This window comes from Orcinus orca, chromosome 8 (genome assembly GCF_937001465.1).
Source record: "Orcinus orca chromosome 8, mOrcOrc1.1, whole genome shotgun sequence".
NCBI classification, from domain to species: domain Eukaryota; kingdom Metazoa; phylum Chordata; class Mammalia; order Artiodactyla; family Delphinidae; genus Orcinus; species Orcinus orca.
In genome coordinates, this window is record NC_064566.1 from 52190684 (window position 1) to 52215584 (window position 24901).

Sequence of the window (24901 nt, forward strand, 5' to 3'; positions counted from 1 at the left end):
ACTGCACAGTGACTGACAGGGAGGTTGTACCCATGATGAGGCCAGAGAAGTAGGCTGAGCCAGACTGTTGGGAAGCTTGAGGCTGTGGGAAGGATTGTGTCATTCTAAAGGCAGAGAGAAGCCATGGAAGACAATCCGTGTCATTACAGAGAGAGCACTAGTGCAGACAAAAGGGAAAGCTGGACGCCCTCCTTACACGCCTGTCCAAGATAATGGGCAGATTTTACCCCATTTTATAGGTGAGAAAATAGGTCCAGAGAGGGCAGGTGACCACTGGGCAAGTCAGTGGCAGAGCCTCATCTTAGACATTTCAGTCCACTCCTCTCAATACCCTATTGCTTTACAGAGCTGAGAGCTTTTTCTCCCTCTAAAATCCTCCAGATGGCTAGGATTTGGACCTAAATACCTTGTAATAGTAACTCTTACTGAAAATTGAATGGCTCATAAGCCACTTTTAAGCAAGTCTGATAAGAGACAAACTTCTCCTGAGCATTATGCTTGCATTTGGGGTAACTGCAACCAAATCTTTGATGTATTTTAAGTTATCCTTAGGATCGATCCTAGGAATAGAATTACTGTGTCAAAGGATATGCATTTTTTATTTTATTTTATTTTATTTTTTGCGGTACGCGGGCCTCTCACTGTTGTGGCCTCTCCCGTTGCGGAGCACAGGCTCCGGACGCGCAGGCTCAGCGGCCATGGCTCACGGGCCCAGCCGCTCTGCAGCATGTGGGATCTTCCCGGACCAGGGCACGAACCCCTGTCCCCTGCATCGGCAGGCGGACTCTCAACCACTGCACCACCAGGGAAGCCCAAGGATATGCATTTTTAAGACACATTGCAGACTGCCCCCTCAAAGCTTGTACCGATTTGATGTTCATTGTCAGTACATGAGAATGACCTTCTCACTGCTTCAAGTAACATAAAACTGAGTTGCCATGTGTATGGCTGATTTATTTTGTTGTGCAGTGGAGGCTAACAACATTGTAAAGCAACCATACTCCAATAAAAATTAAAAAAAAAATGAGTTGCCAGCCATACTTAATTTTCTCGCTTAGAGACAGGAAATACAACAAGACTTTGACAATTTTAATTGAGGAAAGAAGATGAAGCTTTAGAGATGGTGTCCAGTGGAGGCAGGAAACTCCCCAAGGCCTAGGAGGAAGCCGAAAGTTACCTCACATGGGGTCGGGTCATTTGCTGACAGCAGGGCACTCCTGTGCAGCTGCTGCTGCTCAGAACTTGGTGTGGTTCCTGGAGACGTAAGCAGAGGGTCTATGAAGCCGATAGAACCCTGTGGACTGGGGACATTAAAAGTCCTGAGAAGGAAGAAAAAACTCCAGCAGAAGCTAAGTCGGTAGGGAGAGCAGCATGAGTTATCACTGCCAGCAGACTGGAGAGAGTATCATAATGGGCTTGGTAGTTCACCGAGTGGGGTCACTAACAAGAGTGACCCCAAGAGTCAGAGATCTTGCCGGTCATTTCCCTCACTTGGCTGGTGTGATAGACCTGTATCTTTATCTCCTACAGGGCCTTGCACAGAGTCCTTGCTCTGGGTATGTTTCAGGGCCAAGGGGACTTTTCAGTAATTTGCTGTTAATTCAACAAATATTTAATGTGTTAGGAAGTGGAAATAAAGTGAAGATTAGGATGACCGTGGTTTGTGATCGTGCAGAGTTTACAATCTAGTGAGGGTTAACTATAGGTAAGAACTAATTACAATATTTAAGAGAAGGGCTATGAGAGAGAAGTACAGGACATCATAAAAATATATCAGAAGGGGCCCCAAGTCCAGACCTGGTGGATATGGTAAGGGTGCAGGGTGAATTCCAATGAGGACAGGGACTGTGTATACCTTGTTCACTGCTCTATAACAGTACCTGCTACATGATGGGTCCTCCATAAATGTTTGATGAATGAATGAACAAAAGAATGAGTGAATAAAGTTATGCCAATATCTAAATTGGTAAGACAGAAAGGATAGAAGTCCAAGTCAAGGATAGAAATAATGTTCCATACAGAGATAAAGGCAGTGTAAAGGCCTGGATAGATTAAGAAAATAGTTCAGTGTGGCTGAAGAAAGTCAAAGAAGCTCAGAGTGGCAGGATTCAAGGCTGAAGAGGTAAAAGGAGGTCTTACACTAAGGAGTTTGGATTTTTTTCTTAAAGGAAATAAGAAATCAAGGAAAGTATTAAGCAAGGAAGTGATATAATCAGATGATAGTTATTATGTGTCAGCTGTATATCAGAGACTTTACATATAGCATCTCTTATTTTCAGAACAACGTTACAAAATATATATTATCCCCTATTTTATAGATGAGATTATGTGGTTTACCTAAAGTCAAATAACACATGTGGGACTGAAATCCATGCCTGTCTGAATCCAAAGCCTGTGTATTCTTCCCATATATCCCACTGCCTCCGTTGTGTCTGATGTTCTCACTTTCATTTCCTGTTATGGACAGTGCCCTTCACCTGGTCCTTGGCTCCAAGAACACCATCCTTTAGCCAAGCATGTCACTAGCTGGTTAGGACAACCCCAAGCCTACAGGCTGGGCCATTACTGTGTGGGATGGTGAGAGCTTGTGGCTTCAGATATGATTCTTCACCTGTCGATCTGTTTGCCTTTTCCATCACATCTGTCCAACAGAGATTTTAACACGCTGTAACATAACTGCAGTGATAAGAACCATTTGTGACGCTTCTGCAAATGCTCTACGCACTAAGATCAGGAATTGATACGTATTACTTCTTTTCATCTTAACAACAACATTTTGATTTAATTATTATAAGCCTCAATTTTCTCATGTCAAAATCAGGCTAAGAGAGTTTGACTTGCCCAAGATCACACAGTTAAAAAATGGCAGATTTCTGCTTCTGGTCACACAGAGTAACTGGTACTGAATTAGCCGTCCCATCACGAACAACTACAAAACTGGATACAACATGAAAAAATTGTTTTCAGACACTGGACAACAGGCAAAGTAGGAATATTATCCCTAATAGAAAGAAAACAAATATGATGTGCCTCATTATCACCCAATTTGGAGACATTTTCTAGACGCTGATGCAGGGAAGGGGTTGCTAAACAGAACATTTGTTAAGAAGAAGAAACAGAAAGTGAAGTTCAGGGTTACTGTGGCAGCTGAAATTTGCAGGGCAGGGTTTCAGAGAGACTGGAGCTGCATAGCAAAGGAGCTCCAGAAGTATGCATAGGTGTCCCCGACACATGCAGAGGAAGATGCGCCATAAGGCCAGGCAGGGAACAACTACTGGAGAACTGTGAGCTGAACAACTACGATTGCATGCAGAGAGCTAAGGTATGGCTGAGTTGTAACTACTCAGAATATAGAGGTCTCACTGGGTACTCTGCACATTCAATAGAACTCTCAGAAAGACCAAGCCTTAAGGTCAGGGCTAATGTAGCCCTAGAGTAAAGGCTACTCTGGACGCACCCTCACAAACACCAGCCTCAAAAGGATCAAGCTCATGCACAAGTAAATTATCTGCCCGCCAGAGCAAAACTCAACACCCCATTAAAGAAGACAACAAAATCCAGACACCCAACAATGTAGCATCCATGATGTCCAGCATAAAAATAAAATATTAGTAGACATGCAAAGAAGCAGAAAAATATGACTCATAACCAAAAGAAAATAATGTGATAGAAACAGATCTGTGAATTATATTAATGTTGGAATTAGCAGACAAGGAGCTTAAAATAGTTATAAACGTGTTCAAGGCATTAGAGAAAAGTATAAACATAATGAGGGAAAGTAAGGAACCTCAACAGAGAACTGAAAGGTTATAAAAAAGACAAATAGAAACGATAGACTGGAAAATATAATAATTTTTTAAAATGTCACTGCTTGATCTATGGATTCAATGCAATCCTAATCAAAATCCCAGCAAGTTATCTTGTGGACATAGACAAAGAGATTTTGAAGTTTATTTGGAGGCTTCAAAAATCCAGAACAGCCAACAATATTGAAAGAGAAGAACAAAGTTCAAAGTCACTATCTGACTTCAAGACTTACTATAAAGCTATAGTAATCAAGACAATGTGATGTTGATAAAAGAATAGACAAAAAAAAAAATCAATGGAACAGAATAGAGAGCCCAGAAGTAGATCCATGTAAATATAGTTAACTGATATTTGACAGAGGAGCAAAGACAATACGATGAAGCAAAAACAGTCTTTTAAACAAATGGTGCTGGAACAGCTGGACCTCCACACACACAAAAATGAATCCAGACACAGACTTTACACCCTTCACAAAAACTAACTCAAAATGGATCATAGACCTAAATATGAAACGCAAAAACTCCTAGAAGATAACATAGGAGAAAACCTAGATGATTGTGGGTATGGGGATGGTTTTATAGACACAACATCAAAAACACAATCCATGAAAGAAAGAATTGATAAGCTAGACTTAATTTAAATGAAAATTTTCTGCTCTGTGAAACACACTGTTAAGAGAATGAGAAAACAAGTCACAAACTGGGAGAAAACATTTGCACTAGATATATCTGATATAAGACTGTTATCCAAAATATACAAAAAAACTCTTAAACTCAACAGTAAGAAAAAAAAAAACTCAACAGTAAGAAACTGAACAACCCAATTTTTTGAAAAAGTGGACGAAAGATTTAAACAGACACCTCACCAAAGAAGAAATACGCATTGAAATAAACATATGAAAAGATGCTCTATATCATATGTCATTGGGGATTTACAAATTAAACAATGAGATACTACTACACACCTATTAGAAAGGCCAAAATCCAAAACACTGACAATACCACATTCTGGCAATGATGGGGAGCAATAGGAATTCTCATTCATTGCTGGTGGGAATGCAAAATGGTAAAGCCACTTTGGACAGAGTCTGGCAGTTTCTTACAAAACTAAACAGTCTTACCATAACAAGCCAACAATGGTGCTCTTTGATATTTACCCAAATCAGTTGAAAACTTATGCCCACACGTGAAAATCTTATGTCCATACAAAAACATGTACATGGATGTTTAGGGCAGCTTTACTCACACATGAAGTAAAAACTAACAGAACTGGAACTTCCCTGGTGGTGCGGTGGTTAAGAATCCGCCTGCCAATGCAGGGGACATGGGTTCAAGCCCTGGTCTGGGAAGATCCCGTATGCTGCAGAGCAACTAAGCCTGTGAGCCACAACTATTGAGCCCGCGCTCCACAACTACTGAAGCCCGCATGCCTAGAGCCCGTGCTCTGCAACAAGAGAAGCCACCACAATGAGAAGCCCACGCACCACAACAAAGAGTAGCCCCCGCTCGCTGCAGCTAGAGAAAACCCACCCTCAGCAACAAAGACCCAACACAGTCAAAAATAAATAAAATAAATTTATATTAAAAAACCCCTAAGAACTGAAAAAAGAGATAAATCCACAATTTAGAAGGATATACAATGATGAGGGCAGGCCTTCTGGAATGGCAAAGTAAGAAGCTCAGAAAATGCTCTTAAAAAAACCAAAACTCAAAAAACCAAAACATCAAAATTGGACAAAATTGTCAAAAACAAAAATGATCAAAGGCTTAGAACAAACTGAGAAGTGTTGATTCATGAAATATTACTGAACCTTTGGTAAGAAACATAAGCAGTCTGTGACATCTTAGCCTGTGGCTGCTTCTAACCCTTTCCCCTCACACCACCACCCCAGCTCAGTCATTGTGGTAATTGTTCTACAGGGAGAGGCAAGCCATGAAAAACTGCAGCTTTGTTTCAGGAAGGGTCTCACTTGATTTGGAGCAGAGCTTGAAAAACCCCATGCCTGGGGCATTGAGAGAAACAGTAGCAATCTTGATGACAAACAAACAGGGAAGGCCAACAACTCAGGTAGCCTGATTTTGAGGTGTTGGTTGGGGCAAGCAAAGAAATTTAACAGGGATATACCAGGAATGAGCCCGCTATTGTGGGCCTTGACAAGCTCCCAAACAGTTCCAGCAAAGCACATGTGCAGGAGAGACCAAAGAGTGCTCTGGCTATCTACATATTCCTGGTAGAACTTGAGGCTATATATGCAGGTACAGGGGACATGAGAGTGCCCAACAGACTTGTAAACTGCCAGGATTTTGAATGTGCTGTCTAACCCATACATTAGATTCATCGCAGCCATTGAAGAAAACAAAAATCTTATGGGCTTAAGGTGTTTGAGTGCAAACTGTAACCAGTCACTGGTTGACTACTTAGCAATGCTGACACAGAGGCAATCCCTAGGAAGCAAGGCTTAAAAATAAAGACAAGAATTCAAGAAACAAAACAAAAAATAAGAAAATCACCAGTCGCGGGACTTCCTTGGTGGCACAGTGGTTAAGAATCCACCTGCCAGTGCAGGGGACATGGGTTTGATCCCTGGTCCAGGAAGATCCCACATGCCACAGAACAAATGAGCCCATGTGCCACAACTACTGAGCCTGCGGTCTAAGAGCCTGTGAGCCACAAGTACTGAGCCCGTGCACCACAACTACTGAGGCCTGCGCGAGCCCTAGAGCCCACAAGCCACAACTACTGAGCCCATGTGCCACAATTACTGAAGCCCGCGTGCGCTATGGCCAGTGTGCCACAACTACTGAAGCCTGTGTGACTAGAGCCTGTACTCGTCAACAAGAGAAGCCACTGGAATGAGAAGCCTGTGCACCGCAATGAAGAGTAGCCCCTGCTCACCACAACTAGAGAAAGCCGGCACACAGCAACAAAGACCCAGTGCAGCCAAAAATAATAATAATAAATTTTAAAAAAATAAGAAAGACACTAGTGGCTACACACTACAGGCTCCACAGATTTATTCCAGGCAAGTTACTAAACAACCAAATGCAACAACAACCCCTAAAAGAAGAAAGAACAGATTTCCGAATTTCTAGAATAGATTATCTAACAAATACAAGAAATGAGATATGCGAAGAAATGGGAAAGTGTGACCCATATTCAAGGGGCAAAAGCAGTCAATATAATAATATACAAGATTTGAAAAATCTTATCAACCAATTTTACCTGATTGACATTTACAGAACACTGCACTCAGTAACTGCAGAATACCTGTTCTTTTCAAGTGCATGTGGAAAATAAACCACGCATATTTTTACACAATTCAACACATATTCTTGATAAAAAGGAAAAAACACAATTTTCCGAAAACTAGAAATAGAACTAAATATTCTAAATCTGTAAAGCAGAATCTATGAAAAACCTATGGCTAATTATATACTTAATGGTGAAATACTGAACACTTTCCCATTAAGTTTAGGAACAAGGCAGTGATATCTGCCATTATCAATTTGTTCAATATTATATTACTGGAGGTTCTGGCAAATGCAATAAGACAAGAAAAGTAAATAAGAGACATACAAAAGGGAAGTATGCCTTCAAAAAGGAAGAAGTAAAATTGTCTTTATTCTCTAAAAACTATGATCACGAACATAGAAAAACTTAAGAAATCTAAACAAACAAGAAAAACAAAAAACTATTGGAGCTAATAAGTGAATTTAGTAAAGTGACAAGATACCAGGTTAGCATACAAGAATCAATTGTATTTATATACACTAACAATAAGAAACTGAAAAAAAATTTAATTTAAATACTATTCATAATAGTTTTGAAAACAAAATATTTAAGAATAAATACAACAAAACATGTGCAAGACCTCTACATCAAAAACCATAAACACTGAAGAGAGAAATTTAAAAAATTCAAAATTAATGGAGAGATATCATGTTCCTGGATTGGAAGAACCCAGTATTGTTAACTTGCCAATTCTCCCCAGATTGATCAATAGGTTCAAAGCAATACCAATCAAATTTCTAGTAGTCCTCTTTTAAGAAATTGACAAGTTGGTTCTAAAATTTATATGGAAATATAATAGACCTAGAATAAATCCATCTTGAAATAGAACAGAGGTAAAGAATTTACATTACCATTACAAATGAGAATACATGAAACTAAAAAGCTTTTGCACAACAAAGGAAACTATCAACAAAGTGAAAAGGCAGCCTACTGAATGGGAGAAGATATTTGCAAATGATATATCTGACAAGAGGTTAATATCCAAAATATATAAAGAACTCATACAACTCAACATCAAAAAAACCAAACCACCCAATAAAAAATGGGAAGAGAATCTGAATAGACATTTTTCCAAAGACATACAGATGGCCAACAGACACATGAAAAGATGCTCAACATCACCAATCATCAGGGAAATGAGATACCAACGATATATCACCTCACACCTATCAGAATAGCTATCATCAGAAAGACAACGAATAATAAGTGATGGCAAGGATGTGGAGAAACAGGAACCCTTGTGCACTGTTGATGGTATTATGAATTGGTGCAGCCACTATGGTAAACCGTATGGTGGTTCCTCAAAAAATTAAAAATAGAACTACCATACAGTCCAGTAATTCCACTTCTGGATGTTTTCCAAAGAAAATAAAAACACTAATTAAAAAAGATACATGCACACCAATGTTCATTGCAGCATTGTTTATAACAGCCAGGATTTGGAAGCAATCTAAGTGTCCACTGAAAGATATATGGATAAAGATGTGGTGTGTGTGTGTGTGTATGTGTATATGTATATACACACACACATACATATACACACACACACAACAGAATACTACTCAGCCATGAAAAAGAATGAAATCTTGCCATTTGTGACAACATGGATGGACCTGGAGGGTATTATACTAAGTGAAATAAGTCAGACAGAGAGAGACAAATACTGTGTGATGTCACTTATATGTAGAATCTAAAAAACAGAAACAGACTCATAGATACAGAGAACAAAAAGGTGGTTGCCAGAGGGGAGGCAGTAGGGGAATGAATGAAATAGGCAAGAGAGGTTAAGAGGTACAAACTTCAGTTACAAAATAAAGGAGTCACAGAGATTCAATGTACAGCATGGGGAAATATAGTCAATAATATTGTGATAACTTTGTATGGTGACAGATGGTAACTAGACTTATCATGATCATTTTGTAATGTATGATTTGATAGTCATATCAAATCATATGGCGTATACCTGGAATTCACATAGTGTTGTAGGCCAAGTACACTTCAATTAACAAGAACAATAAAAAAAGATGTGTAATCACAGTTTTCTAATATGTTCTGCAGTGAACAATAACATTGTTATAATGATGCAAAAGCTAATTATCAATATAATTAAAAATATGTTAAAATTTGGGGAAGAGGATGAGGAAGGAGAGGTGGAGGTATTAAGTCTTCATCTCTTATAACATTTATGAGTTTAAAAGTTACTTTTTTGAGTAGTTCCAATAGAGACCCCCAAAGTCTAAGATATTTACTACCTGACACATTATAGGAAAAGTGTGCTGATCCAAGTTGTTTATCTTACGGCCACAGTGATGTTCACAGTACAGGCATACCTTGGAAATATTGTGTGTTTTGTTCCAGACCACCACAATAAAGTGAATATTGCAGTAAAGTAAGTCACAAAATTGTTGGTTTCCCAGTGCATGTAAAAATTATGTTTATACTATATTGTAGTTTATTACATATGTAATAGCATTATGTCTAAAAAAATGTACACACCTTAATTAAAAAATACTTTATTGCTAAAAAACGCTAGCCATCATTTGAGCCTTTAGCAAGCCATGGTGGTAACACCAAAGATCACTGATCACATATCACCATAACAAATATAACAATAATGAAAAAGTTTGAAATATTGTGATAATTACTAAAATGTGACAGAGACATGAAGTGAGCAAATGCTGTTGGAAAAATAGTCTCAATAGACTTGCTTGATTCAGGGTTGCCATAAAACTTCAACGTGTAAAAAATGCATCATCTGAGAAGTACAATAAAATGAAGAGCAAAATTTAATGTCAAAAAATATATATACTTACCTATCTATCTCTATATCTACATATTGACAAAGGACTTTTATTCAGAATATATAAACAACTCCTACAGTGCAACAGTAAGAAGACCCAACTAAAATCCAATTTTTTAAAAGTGGGCAAAAGATACAAACAGACTCTGAACAAAGGAAGATAAACAAATGGCCAATAAACATATGTTCATGTGTTTGATATCATTATTTATCAATAAAATATAAGTGAAAACACTGAGATATCACAACATGCCCACTAGAATGGCTAAAATTTAAAAGACTGGCAACACCTAACATGGTGAGGATGTGGAATAAGCAAAATACATTGCTGGTGGGAGTGTAAAGTGTAGTGATGCAATCACTTTGAAAATTAGTCTGGAACTTTCTCATAAAGTTAACATGTTCCTACCAAATGACTCAGCAATTCCACTTGTAAATATTTACCCAAGAAAATGAAAACATATGTCTATAAAGATTTGTACACTACTAATGTTCATAGCAGCTTTATTCCAAAACTGGAAACAACCCAAATATCTATCAACGGGTGAATGGATAAACAAATTATGCTATATTCACATAATGGAATACAACTCAGAAATAGAAAGGAATGAACTCTACCAAACATTTAAAGAAGACTTCACACCAATTTTTCCAAACTCTTCCAAAAATTAGAAGAGAAGACACTTCCAACTCATTCTATGAGATCATTGTTACCCTGCTACCAGAAACCAAAGACATCATAAGAAAACTACAGACTAATACCTCTTATGAGTATAGATGCAAAAACCCTCAACAAAGTACTACCAAACTGAATCCAGCAACATATAAAGAGGATTATGCACCATGAACAAGTGATATTTATCGTAGGAATGTAAGATTGGTTAAACATCTGAAAATCAGTTAATATTCAATATAACATCAGCAGAACAAAGGATAAAAACTACATGATCATGTCAATAGAGTCAGATAAAGTATTTGATAAAATCCAACCCTTTCTCGTGATAAAAAAAAAAACAACAACACTAAAACATTAAGAATAGAAGGGAACTTCCTCAACCTGATAAAGGGCATCGATGAAAACCTACGGCGAACAGCATATTTAATGGTGAAAATCTGAAAGCTTTCCCCATATGATCAAGAACAAGGATGTCTCTTACCACTTCTATGTAACATTGTACTGAAGTTCTAGCAAGAGCAATTAGGCAAGAAAAAGCAAGAAAAGGGACCCATATTGGAAAGGAAGATGTAAAACTATCTCTACATTCAGATGATATAATCTTCTATGTAGAAAATCCTAAGGAATTCACTAAAAAACTATTAGACCTACTAAACTAGTTCAGCAAGATTTCAGATACAAGATTAATATACAAAAGTCAATTATATTTCTACAAACTAGCAATGAACAGTCTGAAAATGAAATTAGAAAATAGTTCCATTTAGAATAGTATCAAAAAGAACAGAAATACTCAGAAATAAACTTAACAAAAGAAGTGCAACACTTGTATTCTGAAAACCACAACACATTTAAAGACCTAAATAAGTGGAAAGACATCTCATGTTCATAAATCAAAAAACTTAATATTGTTAAGATGGGAATGCTCTCTACATTGATCTACACATTCAAAGCAATCTCTATCAAAATCGCAGATGGCTTTTTTTTTGGCAAAAATTGACAAGCTAATCCTGAAATTTATATGGATATGTAAGGGACCATAAATTGTCAAAACAGTCTCAAAAAGAAGAAAGTTGGATTTGTCATATTTCTTGATTTCAAAACTTACAACAAAGATACAGTAATCAAGACAGGCTGATACTGGCATAAGTATAGACATATACATCAATGGAACAGAATTGATAGTCCAGAATTAAACCCTTATATTTATGGTCAACTGATGTTTGACAAGGGTGCCAAGACACTTCATGGGAAAAGAATAGTCTTTTCAACAAATGGTGCTGGAACAGCTGGATATCCACACACAAAGAAATAAAGTTGGGCCCCTTTCTTACACTATACATAAAAGCAAACTGAATAGGGGTTGAAGGTAGGAGGGAATGGGGAGTTCTTTAGTAAGAGTTTCAATTTCACAAGATGAAAACTTCTGAAGATTGGTTGCACAACAATATGAATGTACTTAACACTACTGAACTGCGTAGTTAAAAGAGTTAGGATAGTAAATTTCATGTTATGGATATTTTACCACAATTTAGAAGTTTTTAATAAAAATATTTAACTCAACATGGATCATAGAGCTAAACATGAGAGCTAAAACTATAAAACTCTTAGAAGAAAACTGGGGTAAAACTTTGTGATCTTGGGTTAGACAAAGCCTGCTTAAAACACCGAAAGCATAAGTGACAAAAGAAAAGATAGTTAAATAGGACTTCAAAGGATGCTTTCAAAAATAAAGACCACCCACAGAATAGGAGAAAATATTTGCAAATTATTTATCTAATAAGGGAATTGCATCCAGAATATATAAAGAACTATTACAACTCAACAGTAAAAAGACAAATAACCTAGCTGAAAAATGGGCAAAGAATCAGAATAGAATTTTTCCAAAGGATATACACAAATGGCCAATAAACACACGAAAAAATGCTAAGTGTCATTAGTTGTTAGAGAAATGCAAATCAGAATTACAGCGAGAAGCCACTTTACACACACTGGAACAGCTATAACAAAAAAGACAATAACAAGTGTGCTGAGGATGTGGATAAATTGGAACCCTCATGCCTTGCCGGTGGGAATGTAAAATGGTGCAGCCCTTTTGGAAAACCGTTTGGCCGTTCCTCAAGAAGTTAAACATATAGTTACCACGTGACCCAGAAATTCTACTCCTAGGTATATACCCAAAAGACATAAAGCATATGCCCACACAAAAACGTGTACACAAATGTTCACAGCAGTTATTCGTAATAGCCAAAAAGTAGAAACAACCCAGATGCCCATCAACTGATGACAGATAAATAGAATGTGGTATATCCACACAAAATATTATTTAGCCATAAAAAGGGATGAAGTATTGACACATGCTACAACATGGATGAACCTTAAAAAAATTATACTAAGCCAAAGAAGCCAGGCACACAAGACTGCATATTATGTAAAAATTGGATGCAGAGTAGACTGGAAAGGTGTAGCATACAATCAGTATTTGTTGGATGAATAAATGAATTAAGTTAAATGGCCAGGAGCTGGCCAACTGGATTTAGAAGGTGAAAGACAAAGAAACTAAAGTAATGCTGAGTTTTCTAAACTGGGCGAGCGAGGGGCAGGTGGGAACATTAAAGACACCTGGAGAGGCCAGGTAGGCTCTGAAGATCTCAGGTCTCAGAGGGAAGCACAGATTTGAGTCATCGGCTTAGAGGTGATAGTTAAGGTGAGGCGATGGTTAAGTTTACCAAGGGAAGAAGTTGAGAAATAAAAAGAGCCAGGGGCAGGGGTGCACCTGAGCCTTCTGCCCTTTCTGGTTTTTGGAATAGGTTGTCTGAGACCCTGAGTATTCAAGTGACAAGAGGGGTGTGTGGTGCAAGGGAAAGAACCGAGGACTTGGGTCTGAGGACCCAGGTTCTTTGCTTTAGTTTCATCTTGCTTATGACCTTGGGCAGCTGATCTTCCTGTCTGAGGTTCAGCTTCCTCACCTGTAATCAGGGACAATAATGCCAGCTCTCTCTCCCTCCCCAAACTGTTGCCTAGACTAAAAAAGGAGAATAAGAAAGTGCTTTGTAAACTGTAAAAGACTCGCCAGATGTAAGGGATTGTTATTATTGCAGTGGCACATACAGAAGACCAGTAAAATGGATTTGGTTGCAGCAAGCACAGGGGTTACTTTCTGTTTCTTAAAAAATAGGAAGAAAGAAAAACCAGCAGCAGCAAGTACTGCCAGGTGCACAGTGTAGTTTTTCCAACTTTGAGAAGCCAATAACAGGGAGGGGCCAACTGGCTCATCCCAGGAGGCCTGTCTGCACCAGTTGAATCTGAAATCAGGGCCCAGGGAATGGCTGCAGGCACGGGCCCAGGACAGCAGGCCCTGTCCTGGCCAGGCGGGACCCAGGGAATGCGGGGCCGACAGAGGTTGTCCACATGGTCAGAGACCTGGTCCCTGGGCCCCTGTGGCTTGGAGCTTCCTTCAGGCCCTGAGCAGCCAGATGTACTTCTTAGAGTTCCAGGTGGCCTGTGAAGGGTGCTGCCCAGCCCCCAGGCCACGTTTGGGAGGATCACCTCAGGGTTAGGCAGAGAAGTGACCATGGTGTCACCACAAAATAGGCCAAGCCGGGCTTCTATGGCTCTCCAGGTGGCGGGCCTCAGTAGAGCTGAGGGCCGCACTGGGCCTGCCAGCATTGCGGGACAAGGTCCAGCACAGGAGGCTTGGGGAAGCTGCTTCCAGTTCTTTCCATGCCCAGAGACACGTCTCCCCAGTGCCTGGCTAGATGTGAGCCCCAGCAATTTGTGTGCCAGCCTGGAGACAGTCCCCTCATACAGCACCTCTGAGGCAGCCACAGTCTTCTCAAAGCTTCTTGGCCAGGGCGAGGGGGAACCTCAGCCACTACCTCGTCCAGCCTGTTTGCCCATTTTCAGTCGAAGAACCTGAGGCCCAGAGAGACAAGAACCTACTGAAAGGTCAGATCAGGGGAGCTTCTCTGAGGCCTAGCAATGGGGCAGAGAGCAGAAATCAGGACTCCAAGGCTCCCAGCCATCCACCTCTCCCCATTACTGTTATTCTGCAGTCTCTTCCCCTCAAGGCCACTGCTTTCTCACCTCCCTGAGCTGCCTGGCCAGCCCTACCGGCCCGAGGCTTCCACCTGAGGCTAAGCCTCTGCATCCCGTCCCTGCTCTGTGCCAGCCTCCCTGGGCAGGGGGCAGGGACACAGGGGAGGGAAGGGGGTCAGCAGCTGCAACGCCAGGTCCACTTCTGCCACTAATGGGTAGCAGCGGGCACAGAAAGAATGTACCTTTTGCAAAACGACTCTTCCATTGAGGCCCTGTGTTGGAGTTCCTCCTGCCCCTCCTGACGCAACCTTCTGGAGCATTTGTTCTTCCCTTCAACATTCATCCTCATTCCCTGAACCTGGCTAAGGACTTAGACCCGGCACCATGTCCTATGCACACGCCAGAGCACAGACACGACTTACCAGCTCCGCCTGGCCCTCGGGTGCTCCCAGTCTGGTTGAGGAGACACCAGAATGGGCACCTGCCACCAGAGTGACCAGCATAGGAGGGAGGGAAACGAGGAGAGGGGACTCCTGAGGCCCAGGAGGTACCCCCTCCACCCCCAGCCTGGGCCAGTCAGGGAAGGCCTGGAGCTCAAAGGAAACTTGAGGAGACATTTCCTGGGCAGACAAGGTGGGGAGGGGCATACCCGGAAGCCCACTCTGTGGTGAGGAGGGAGACAGGCTCAGGGGACGGTGCCGGCGTTCCCGTGCCTTAACCCGCAGGCTGAGCAGGGGTAAGGCTCAGGGGTTGGCAGAGGCCGCAGGTGAAGGTGGCTGAAGGCAGGTCAGAAGTGTGTTTTCCAAGATCATCAAGCAATTAACACAATTTTGATGTCCTCTACCTGGACACAAGACCACCCCCACCTGTGCTGCTGGCTGATCAGCTGCCAATTGGTGATTCCCACAACCTCCTCCTCAGGTTTGGTTAATTTGCTAGAGGGGCTCACACAACTCAGAGAAACAGTTACTTAGATTTACCAGTTTATTATAAAGGATAAAAATGAACAGCCAGATAAAGTGGTACAAAGAGCAGGGTCTCGAAGGGTCCCAGGTGCAGGAGCTCCTGAACCCATGGAACTGGGGTATCCCATCCCCATCTCCCAGCATGTGGATGTGTCCACTAACCCAGGAGCTCCCTAAACCCTGTAGTTTAGGGCTTTTTATACAGGCTTTATTATGTAGGCACAATTGATTGAATCATTGGTCAGTGGTGATTGAATCAAACTCCAGCCCCTCGCCCCTCCCCAGAGGTCAGAAGTCAGCTGGCAGGGGGGTTGGGACGGAAAGTTCCAACCCTCTAATCCAGTGTGGGGTCCCCTGGCAACAATTCAGGTGTGGTTGAAAGGGGTTGTTATAAATAACAAAAGACATTATTTTGGCTCTCATCACTTAGAAAATTCCATGGATTTTAGGAGCTCTGTACAAGAAACAGGGAGGAAGACCAAATAATATTTCTCAGGATAAATCACAACATCACAGCAGGTTAATGTTTGTCCTTATAAGAGGAGGAGAATAGAACACAGACAGACACAGCAAAAAGACTCTGTGTGGACACAGGGAGAAGATGGCCATCTACAAGCCAAGCAGAGATGCCTAAGAAGAAACCAACCCTGTTAGCACCTTGGTCTTGGACTTCTAGCCTCCAGAAATTAACTTCTGTTGTTTGAGCCACCCAATCTGTGGTACTTAGTAATGGCAGCCTTAGAAAACTGACACACACAGCCTTGCCAAGGAACTAGCGCTTAAAAGAACTGACCAAAGGCTTCCCTGGTGGCGCAGTGGTTAAGAATCCGCCTGCCAATGCAGGGGACATGGGTTCGAGCCATAGTCCAGGAAGATCCCACATGCCATGGAGCAACTAAGCTCGTGTGCCACAACTCCTGAGCCCACTTGCTGCAACTACTAAAGCCCACATGCCTAGAGCCCATGCTCTGCAACAAGAGAAGCCACTGCAATGAGAAGCCTGTGCACTGCAATGAAGAGTAGCCCCCACTCAACTAGATAAGCCCGCATGCAGCAACAAAGACCCAATGCAGCCAAAAATAAATAAATTAATTAATCAATTAGAGCAGAAGTAAATGCAATAGAACAAAGAAAACAATAGCAAAGATCAATAAAAATAAAAGCTGGTTGTTTGAGAAGATAAACAAAATTGATAAACCATTAGCCAGACTCATCAAGAAAAAGAGGGAGAGGACTCAAATCAATAAAATTAGAAATGAAAAAGAAGTTACCACAGACACCGCAGAAATACAAAGCATCCTAAGATACTACTACAAGCAACTCTATGCCAATAAAATGGAGAACCTGGAAGAAATGGACAAATTCTTAGAAAGGTATAACCTTCCAAGACCGAACCAGGAAGAGATAGAAAATATGAACAGACCAATCACAAGTAATGAAATTGAAACTGTGATTAAAAATCTTCCAACAAGGGCTTCCCTGGTGGCGCAGTGGTTGAGAATCTGCCTGCCAATGCAGGGGACACGGGTTCAAGCCCTGGTCTGGGAAGATCCCACATGCCGTGGAGCAACTGGGCCCGTTGAGCCACAATTACTGAGCCTGTGCGTCTGGAGCCTGTGCTCCGTAACAAGAGAGGCCGCGATAGTGAGAGGCCCATGCACTGCAATGAAGAGTGGCCCCCACTTGCCACAACTAGAGAAAGCCCTCGCACAGAAACGAAGACCCAGCACAGCCATAAATTAAAAAAAAAAAAAAAAAAAAAATCTTCCAACAAACAAAACTCCAGGGCCAGATGGCTTCACAGGTGAATTCTATCAAACATTTAGAGAAGAGCTAACACCCATCCTTCTCAAACTCTTCCAAAAAATTGCAGAGGAAGGAACACTCCCAAACTCATTCTATGAGGCCACCATCACCCTGATACCAAAACCAGACAAAGATACTAGATAAAAAGAAAATTACAGACCAATATCACTGATAAATATAGATGCAAAAATCCTCAACAAAATACTAGCAAACAGAATCCAACAACACATTAAAAGGATCATACACCATGATCAAGTGGGATTTATCCCAGGGATGCCAGGATTCTTCAGTATATGCAAATCAATAAACGTGATACACCATATTAACAAATTTAAGAAGAAAAACCATATGATCATCTCAATAGATGCAGAAAAACCTTTTGACAAAATTCAACACCTATTTATGATAAAAAAACTCTCCAGAAAGTGGGCATAGAGGGAACCTACCTCAACATAATAAAGGCCATATACGACAAACCCACAGCAAACATCATTCTCAATGGTGAAAAACTGAAAGCATTTCCTCTAAGATCAGGAACAAGACAAGGATGTCCACTCTCATCACTATTATTCAACATAGTTTTGGAAGTCCTAGCCATGGCAATCAGAGAAGAAAAAGAAATAAAAGGAATACAAATTGGAAAGGAAGAAGTAAAACTGTCACTATTTGCAGATGACATGATACTATACATAGAGAATCCTAAAGATGCCAGCAGAAAACTACTAGAGCTAATCAATGAATTTGGTAAAGTTGCAGGATACAAAATTAATGCACAGAAATCTCTTGCATTACTATACACTAAGGATGAAAAATCTGACAGAGATATTAAGGAAATACTCCCATTTACCACTGCAACAAAAAGGATAAAATACCGAGGAATAAACCTACCTAGGGAGACAAAAGACCTGTATGCAGAAAAGTATAAGACACTGATGAAAGAAATTAAAGATGATACCAACAGATGGAGAGATATACCAAGTTCTTGGATTGGAAGAATCAATATTGTGAAAATGACTATACTTCCCAAAGCAATCTACAGATTCAATGCAATCCCTATCAAACTACCACTGGCATTTTTTACAGAACTAGAACAAAAAGTCTTAAGATTTGTATGGAGACACAAAAGACCCCAAATAGCCAAAGCAGTCTTGAGGAAAAACAACAGAGCTGGAGGAATCAGACTCACTGACTTCGGACTATACTACAAAGCTACAGTCATCAAGACAAAATGGTACTGGCACAAAAACAGAAATATAGATCAATGGAACAGGATAGAAAGCCCAGAGATAAACCCATGCACCTATGGTCAACTAATCTATGACAAAGGAGGCAAGGATATACAATAGAGAAAGGACAGTCTCTTCAATAAGTGGTGCTGGGAAAACTGGACAGCTACATGTAAAAGAATGAAATTAGAGCACTCCCTAACACCATACACAAAAATAAACTCAAAATGGATTAGAGACTTAAATGTAAGACTGGACACTATAAAACTCTTAGAGGAAAACATAGGCAGAACACTCCTTGGCATAAATCACAGCAAGATCTTTTCTGATCCACCTCCTAGAGTAATGGAAATAAAATCAAAAATAAACAAATGGGACCTAATGAAACTTAAAAGCTTTTGCAAAGCAAAGGAAACTGCAAACAAGATGAAAAGACAACCCTCAGAATGGGAGAAAATATTTGCAAACGAATCAATGGACAAAGGATTAATCTCCAAAATATATAAACAGCTCATGCAGCTCAATATTAAAAAAATAAACAACCCAATCCAAAAATGGGCAGAAGACTTAAATAGACATTTCTCCAAAGAAGGCATACAGATGACCAAGAAGCACATGAAAAGCTGCTCAACATCACTAATTATTAGAGAAATGCAAATCAAAAGTACAATGAAGTATCACCTCACACCAGTTAGACTGGGCATCATCAGAAAATCTACAAACAACAAATGCTGGAGAGGATGTGGAGGAAAGGGAACCCTCTTGCAATATTGGTGGGAATGTAAATTGATACAGCCACTATGGAGAACAGTATGGAGGTTCCTTAAAAAACTGAAAATAGAATTACCATATGACCCAGCAATCCCACTACTGGGCATATACCCAGAGAAAACTATAATTCAAAAAGACACATGCACCCCAATGTTCATTGCAGCGCTATTTACAATAGCCAGGTCATGGAAGCAACCTAAATGCCCATCAACAGACGAACAGATAAAGAAGATGTGTACATATATACAATGGAATATTACTCAGCCATAAAAAGGAACGAAATTGGGTCATTTGTAGAGACCTGGATGAATCTTGAGACTGTCATACAGAGTGAAGTAAGTCAGAAAGAGCAAAACAGATATCATATATTAACGCATATATGTGGAACCTAGAAAAATGGTACAGATGAACCGGTGTGCTGGGCAGAAATTGAGACACAGATGTAGAGAACAAACGTATGGACACCAAGGTGGGAAGCGGCAGGGGGTGGTGGTGGTGGTGGTGGTGATGTGATGAATTGGGAGATTGGGATTGACACATATACACTAATATGTATAAACTGGATAACTAATAAGAACCTGCTGTATAAAAAAATAAATAAAATTCAAAAAAAAAAAAAAAGAACTGACCAAATATGTAGAATGCAAGCAGGAAGGACATCTGGGCAGTGTGTGCTAGGTAACCCAAAGCTTAGAGATATCACCACAGGTCTGATCCTGACAGGAGCCAATTCGCTTCACGTGGGTTCACAGAGGCATGCCTCTCCTGCAAATGTGGATGCTTCAGAACAGCCCTGCCCTACAGCCTAATGGGCCTGGCTTGGGCTCCTGCTCACCCACAAAGAGCCACATCTACAGGAATGACCAGAAAACCTGAAGGCTCTTGCCCTCTGCAAGGAGGCTCCAGTGGGAACCGGCCTTGGGAACTACGCCAAGGACTTGTGCTGCCCAGAGAGACCCAGAATGGGCAAGGACCTGGCCTGAGGTCACACAGCATGACAGATGGCACCCAAGCTGGAATCTCATCCCCTGCTGGTCCCAGCTGCTTTCTCCTCCAGCCCCGGCACCTTGCCCAAACCTGCTGCCACCCACTCTGCTTTCCCACCCTCTCCTCCCCTCCTCTCTGGCTCTGGTTAAGGCCAGGAGCATGATTTCAGAATGATGAAACCCAGCTCCTAAGGTCACACCGGCTTCTTTGCAGTGGCTATAATTTTGCATGGCCCCATCCCCCGCGGAAGCTGCCAGGCCTTTGGCACACGTCTGGGGGAAAGGCGAGGATGAGACAACCAGAAGGGATCACTTCAAGCCAGGTCAAGAGGAATTGTACATTACAGACCATCTCCTGACCCAGCACTGGTATGGGGGACACACAGACCCATAATGCAACCTTATGCTCATGTCACGCCTTCACCCATCATCCCACTTAATCCTTGTGGCATCCCGTTTACACTCAAGCTTTCCACGTCAACACCACCAGGCTGTTTGTACCTCTGTCCCCCACGCCGTGCTGATTCACATCGCTGGGGTCTTGCTTCTGCCGTTTCCTCTGTCTGGATTGTTCTTTTCCCCTTCTTCCCAATCTTCCTTGTCTCCTTTACTTGGCTAATTCCTACTCATCCTTTAAGGCCCAGCTCTGGTGTCACCTTTTCCAGGAAGCCTTCCCTGACCATCCTCCCAGCAGGTGGGTCTATATATGTCCTCTCCGCATGCTCATAATAATCTATCTTTATGTTCATCGCATTGTATTTTAATTATCTGCTTACGTGTCTGTCTCTTCCTCCATCCAGAATGGGAGCTTCTCAAGAGCAGGGATGGGGTTGGGATTAGTCTGGTTCACCTAGGTGCCCTCCTCCCCAGCACAGAGCTGAGCCCCCGGCACAGAACTGAGCATAGCATGGATCACTGAATGTTCGACAACCCCACCTCCCCACCTCCCCACCGCCCCCCACAAAGAGAGATGAGGCAGGAGTGTTAACCCCCATTTTACAGAGAGAAAACAGAGGCCCAAGAGGAATCACCTGAGCTGTTCAAGGTCCCAGGGTGAGTTAGTATCAGAGCAGGGACTAGAATCCAGCTCTCCTGGAGCTTAGACTAGTTCTCTTACGGTCCAAGGACAGCACTGTTGGGACAGCCAGCCAAATGGACCCACCGAGCCCTACTAGGCATATTAGTTTCCTATTGCTTCTGTAACAAATCACCACAAACTCAGTGGCTTAAAACAGTACATGTATTTTATCTTATAGTCCTGGAGGTCAGAAGTTCAAAATGGGTCTCACTGGGCTAAAACCAAGACATTGGCAGCTCTGAATTCCTTTCTAAAAGCTCTGGGGAGAATCCATGTTCTTACCTTTTCCAGCTTCTAGGCTTCCCATATTCCTTAGGTCATGGCCCTCTTCCTTCCTCACGGCCAGCAATGGCTGGTCAAGTCTATCTTGCACTGCATCACTCTGTCACTCCCTCTTCTGCTTCCCTCTTCGATGTGTTAGAATCTCATGATTACACTGGGCTCACCCAGATAATTCAGGATCATCTCCCATCTCAGGCAGCTCATCTGCAACCTTAATTCTCTTTGCCATGGGATCTAACAAGTCCTCAGGTTCCAGGGATTAGGAAGTGGCTGTTTGTGTATGGGTGGGGGCATTATTCTGCCTACCACACTGGTGGGCAAGGGGGTAATGGATCTGTCGAGGGTGGAGTGACTGGACTTGCCAATGTTCCCCGAACTGTCCTGGCTTCAACCTGTCATCCCAGGGTAATTACTGATAGCACCCCCTTTCACTCTCAGAAGTATCCTGGTTTGAAGGATAAACTGTATGGTTACCTCAGTCACAGACTGTTAGAGCAGGAAGTGCAGTCCTACCATTTTGTAGATGAGGAAACTAAGACACAGGGAAGAGAAGGAACTTGCCCTCCCTGTCACACAGTTAGTGACAGAGTTGAGACTAGAATCCAGATGTTTTGCCAGGAGGAGGAGGCCAGCTTGATGCCCAATTCAGACTGAAATCTTTCATCAAGTTAAGGTTTCCTAGAGGAAGTGGAAAACAGTCATCAATGATGATGGTAATGAAGATGATGATGATGATGACAATTTATTAAATACTTTCTATATTCCAGGCACTGCTAATTAGTGCTGAATATTTTATATGTATCATCTCCTTTTTTTGCCACTCCGGCGGCTTGTGGGATCTTAGCTCCCCAACCAGGGATTGAACCTGGGCCCTCGGCAGTGAAAGCGTGGAGTCCCAACAACTGGACCACCCAGGAAGTCCCTATATCATCTCCTTTGATCCTCATGGAAATCTTCCATCATTTTACAAATAGGGAACTGAGATTTAGTTAAGTGACCAACCAGAAGCTACTGAAGCTAAGTTTCAAATGCATATCTTTCTTATTATAAACCTAATGTCTTCCCTCTCAACTTAGAGGGTTACTGGGCTTGGGGAACTAAGAGGACTGGAAGCTTTACTTTGGAGAACCATCAGCTTTAGGGCAGAGATGGAGAGTGAAAGAGGATGCTTGTGATTTACTGAGCCTGGGAATCTGCGAGGGAAAGAACATGAGGATGAAGTGGCTGAAATAGTTGTGTTCAGTTTCCACTGAAGATTAAAATTATGGTCATGGAAGGGGGAGTGTATCTATTTATTTTAAAAGGTTTAGCTATTTTTTCCATATCTGCTCAATGTAGAACATTTGGAAAATACTAAAAGCAAAAAGAAGATAATAACAATCATGATAATTCCATACTCCCTGAGAGCCACTGTTAAGATTTTGGCAAATTTCCTTACAGGGAGTTTTTAAAAGTGAAATACTTTACATATGAAAAAGCATAAAAGTAATATTATTGACACCCATGTACCCACCCTCCAGCTTGAGAAATAAGCTGTCGTGTATATAATCGAAGTCTGGTGCACCCGTTTCCCATTGTATTCCCTCCTCCCCTGACAAGAGGTCCTTCCAGGCTTTTCTCTATGCATATGCGTATTGCTTTTACTTAGTTGATGTCACTGTGATTTTGCAGTTCAGTTCCAGAAGAGTTCAGAGTAAACATCAGGGGGTCCCCAACCCTCCCTCGGTCAGCGGTTCTAATTTTTTTTTTCTTATGGAAAATGGAAAGTGGCTTTGGACTGGCTCCACCTCCACACGTCTGGCTCTTGGTGACCTAGCGATGTCACGCCACCCTTGGTGGTTCCTGCCCCAGAGGTGCAGTTGAGGACCTGGCTCAGTGCGACCCCTTCCCCACCCCCTCCCCACCTGTCTGACCTCTGTGCTCTCCATCCTCCTTCTCGGGCTCGACCTCTCTGTTTTCTCCCCTCAGCCTCACTGCCTTCTCCTGTCAGTCCCTTCCTCTGTCTTCCCACCTCCTGTCTCTGGCACCGCTCCTTATCTAGGCCGCTCCCCCTCCTCTACTGTGATGCTCGACCAGACTATGCAGCTGCCCAGGTGCACAGAGCAGCTCTGCTTCCTGGTAAAAGCCCTGCTGCCCAAGGGTTATAAAGTCCCTCCCATCTTCCCCGCTGATGCCTGGAATTCCTCCACTTCAGCTAACTCCTTGATTAGCAGGACTGGAAGTACACTTAGAGGCCGTTTAGCATCCCCTCTTCCCCCCACTTTACAGCCAAGGAAATAGGCTGAGAGGGGAGAACTGATCGGCCCACATCACCCTGCAGAGTGGACGACAGAGAAGAACCAGAACCGGGGGTTCCTGCCTCTTGTCCCAGTGCTCTTGAAAGCTTTCTTACTAAGTAGCACCCGCCAGGGCGGGACCACTCCCCAAAGCCTGCTTGCAGGGAACTGGTGTGTTGCGTGTTGGGGGTGGAGTGCTGGTCACTGCCACTGTTCCATCTGGAGTGAGGGAGCACCTACAGCAGGGGTGTGAGAGGGCTGGACCAAGGCCTGGCACCTTCCCCTCTTCAGGGGAAGAGGGTCAGAGCTGGTGGGGTCTCAGATCATCCAGAGCCCATTCCTTCCAGACGGAACGAAGCCAGACCCTCTTTCTTGTTTTCTGAGACACAGATGTGTGTTGGTGGGAATGAGCAGTTCTGCTTGAGTACAGTGAGGAGAGAGACCAGTCTGCTTGATGGTTTTGAGGTCATTCTGCAAAAAGTCTTGAACACCAGATGAATTTGATCTTTACCCAAAAGGATGCTGTGGGATGCAGGGAGTCAGGAGACAGAATGGAGGCCTAGCTCCATCATTTACTAGCTGTGTGACCTTGGGCAAGTCACTAAATGTCACTGAGCCTCCATGCCCTCATCTGTAAAATTGGATAACAATAACATTTAATGTGCAGGTTAAATAAGACGGTGCAGGGCGAGCACCCAGAGCAGAGCCTGGCACATACACACTTACCTACAGTAAGTGGCACCTGTGTGACTTCTGCAGATGGCCTGGGCTCCCACTGGGTGCTGCTGCCAAGACCCTAAGCTGCACCCGATTCCTTGGACCTTGCTAAGTGCTCCCCACCGAGGGCTTGACCCCATGGAGGGTCAAAGGTGAGGGGCATTCATTCTCTCTAACCTGTCAAA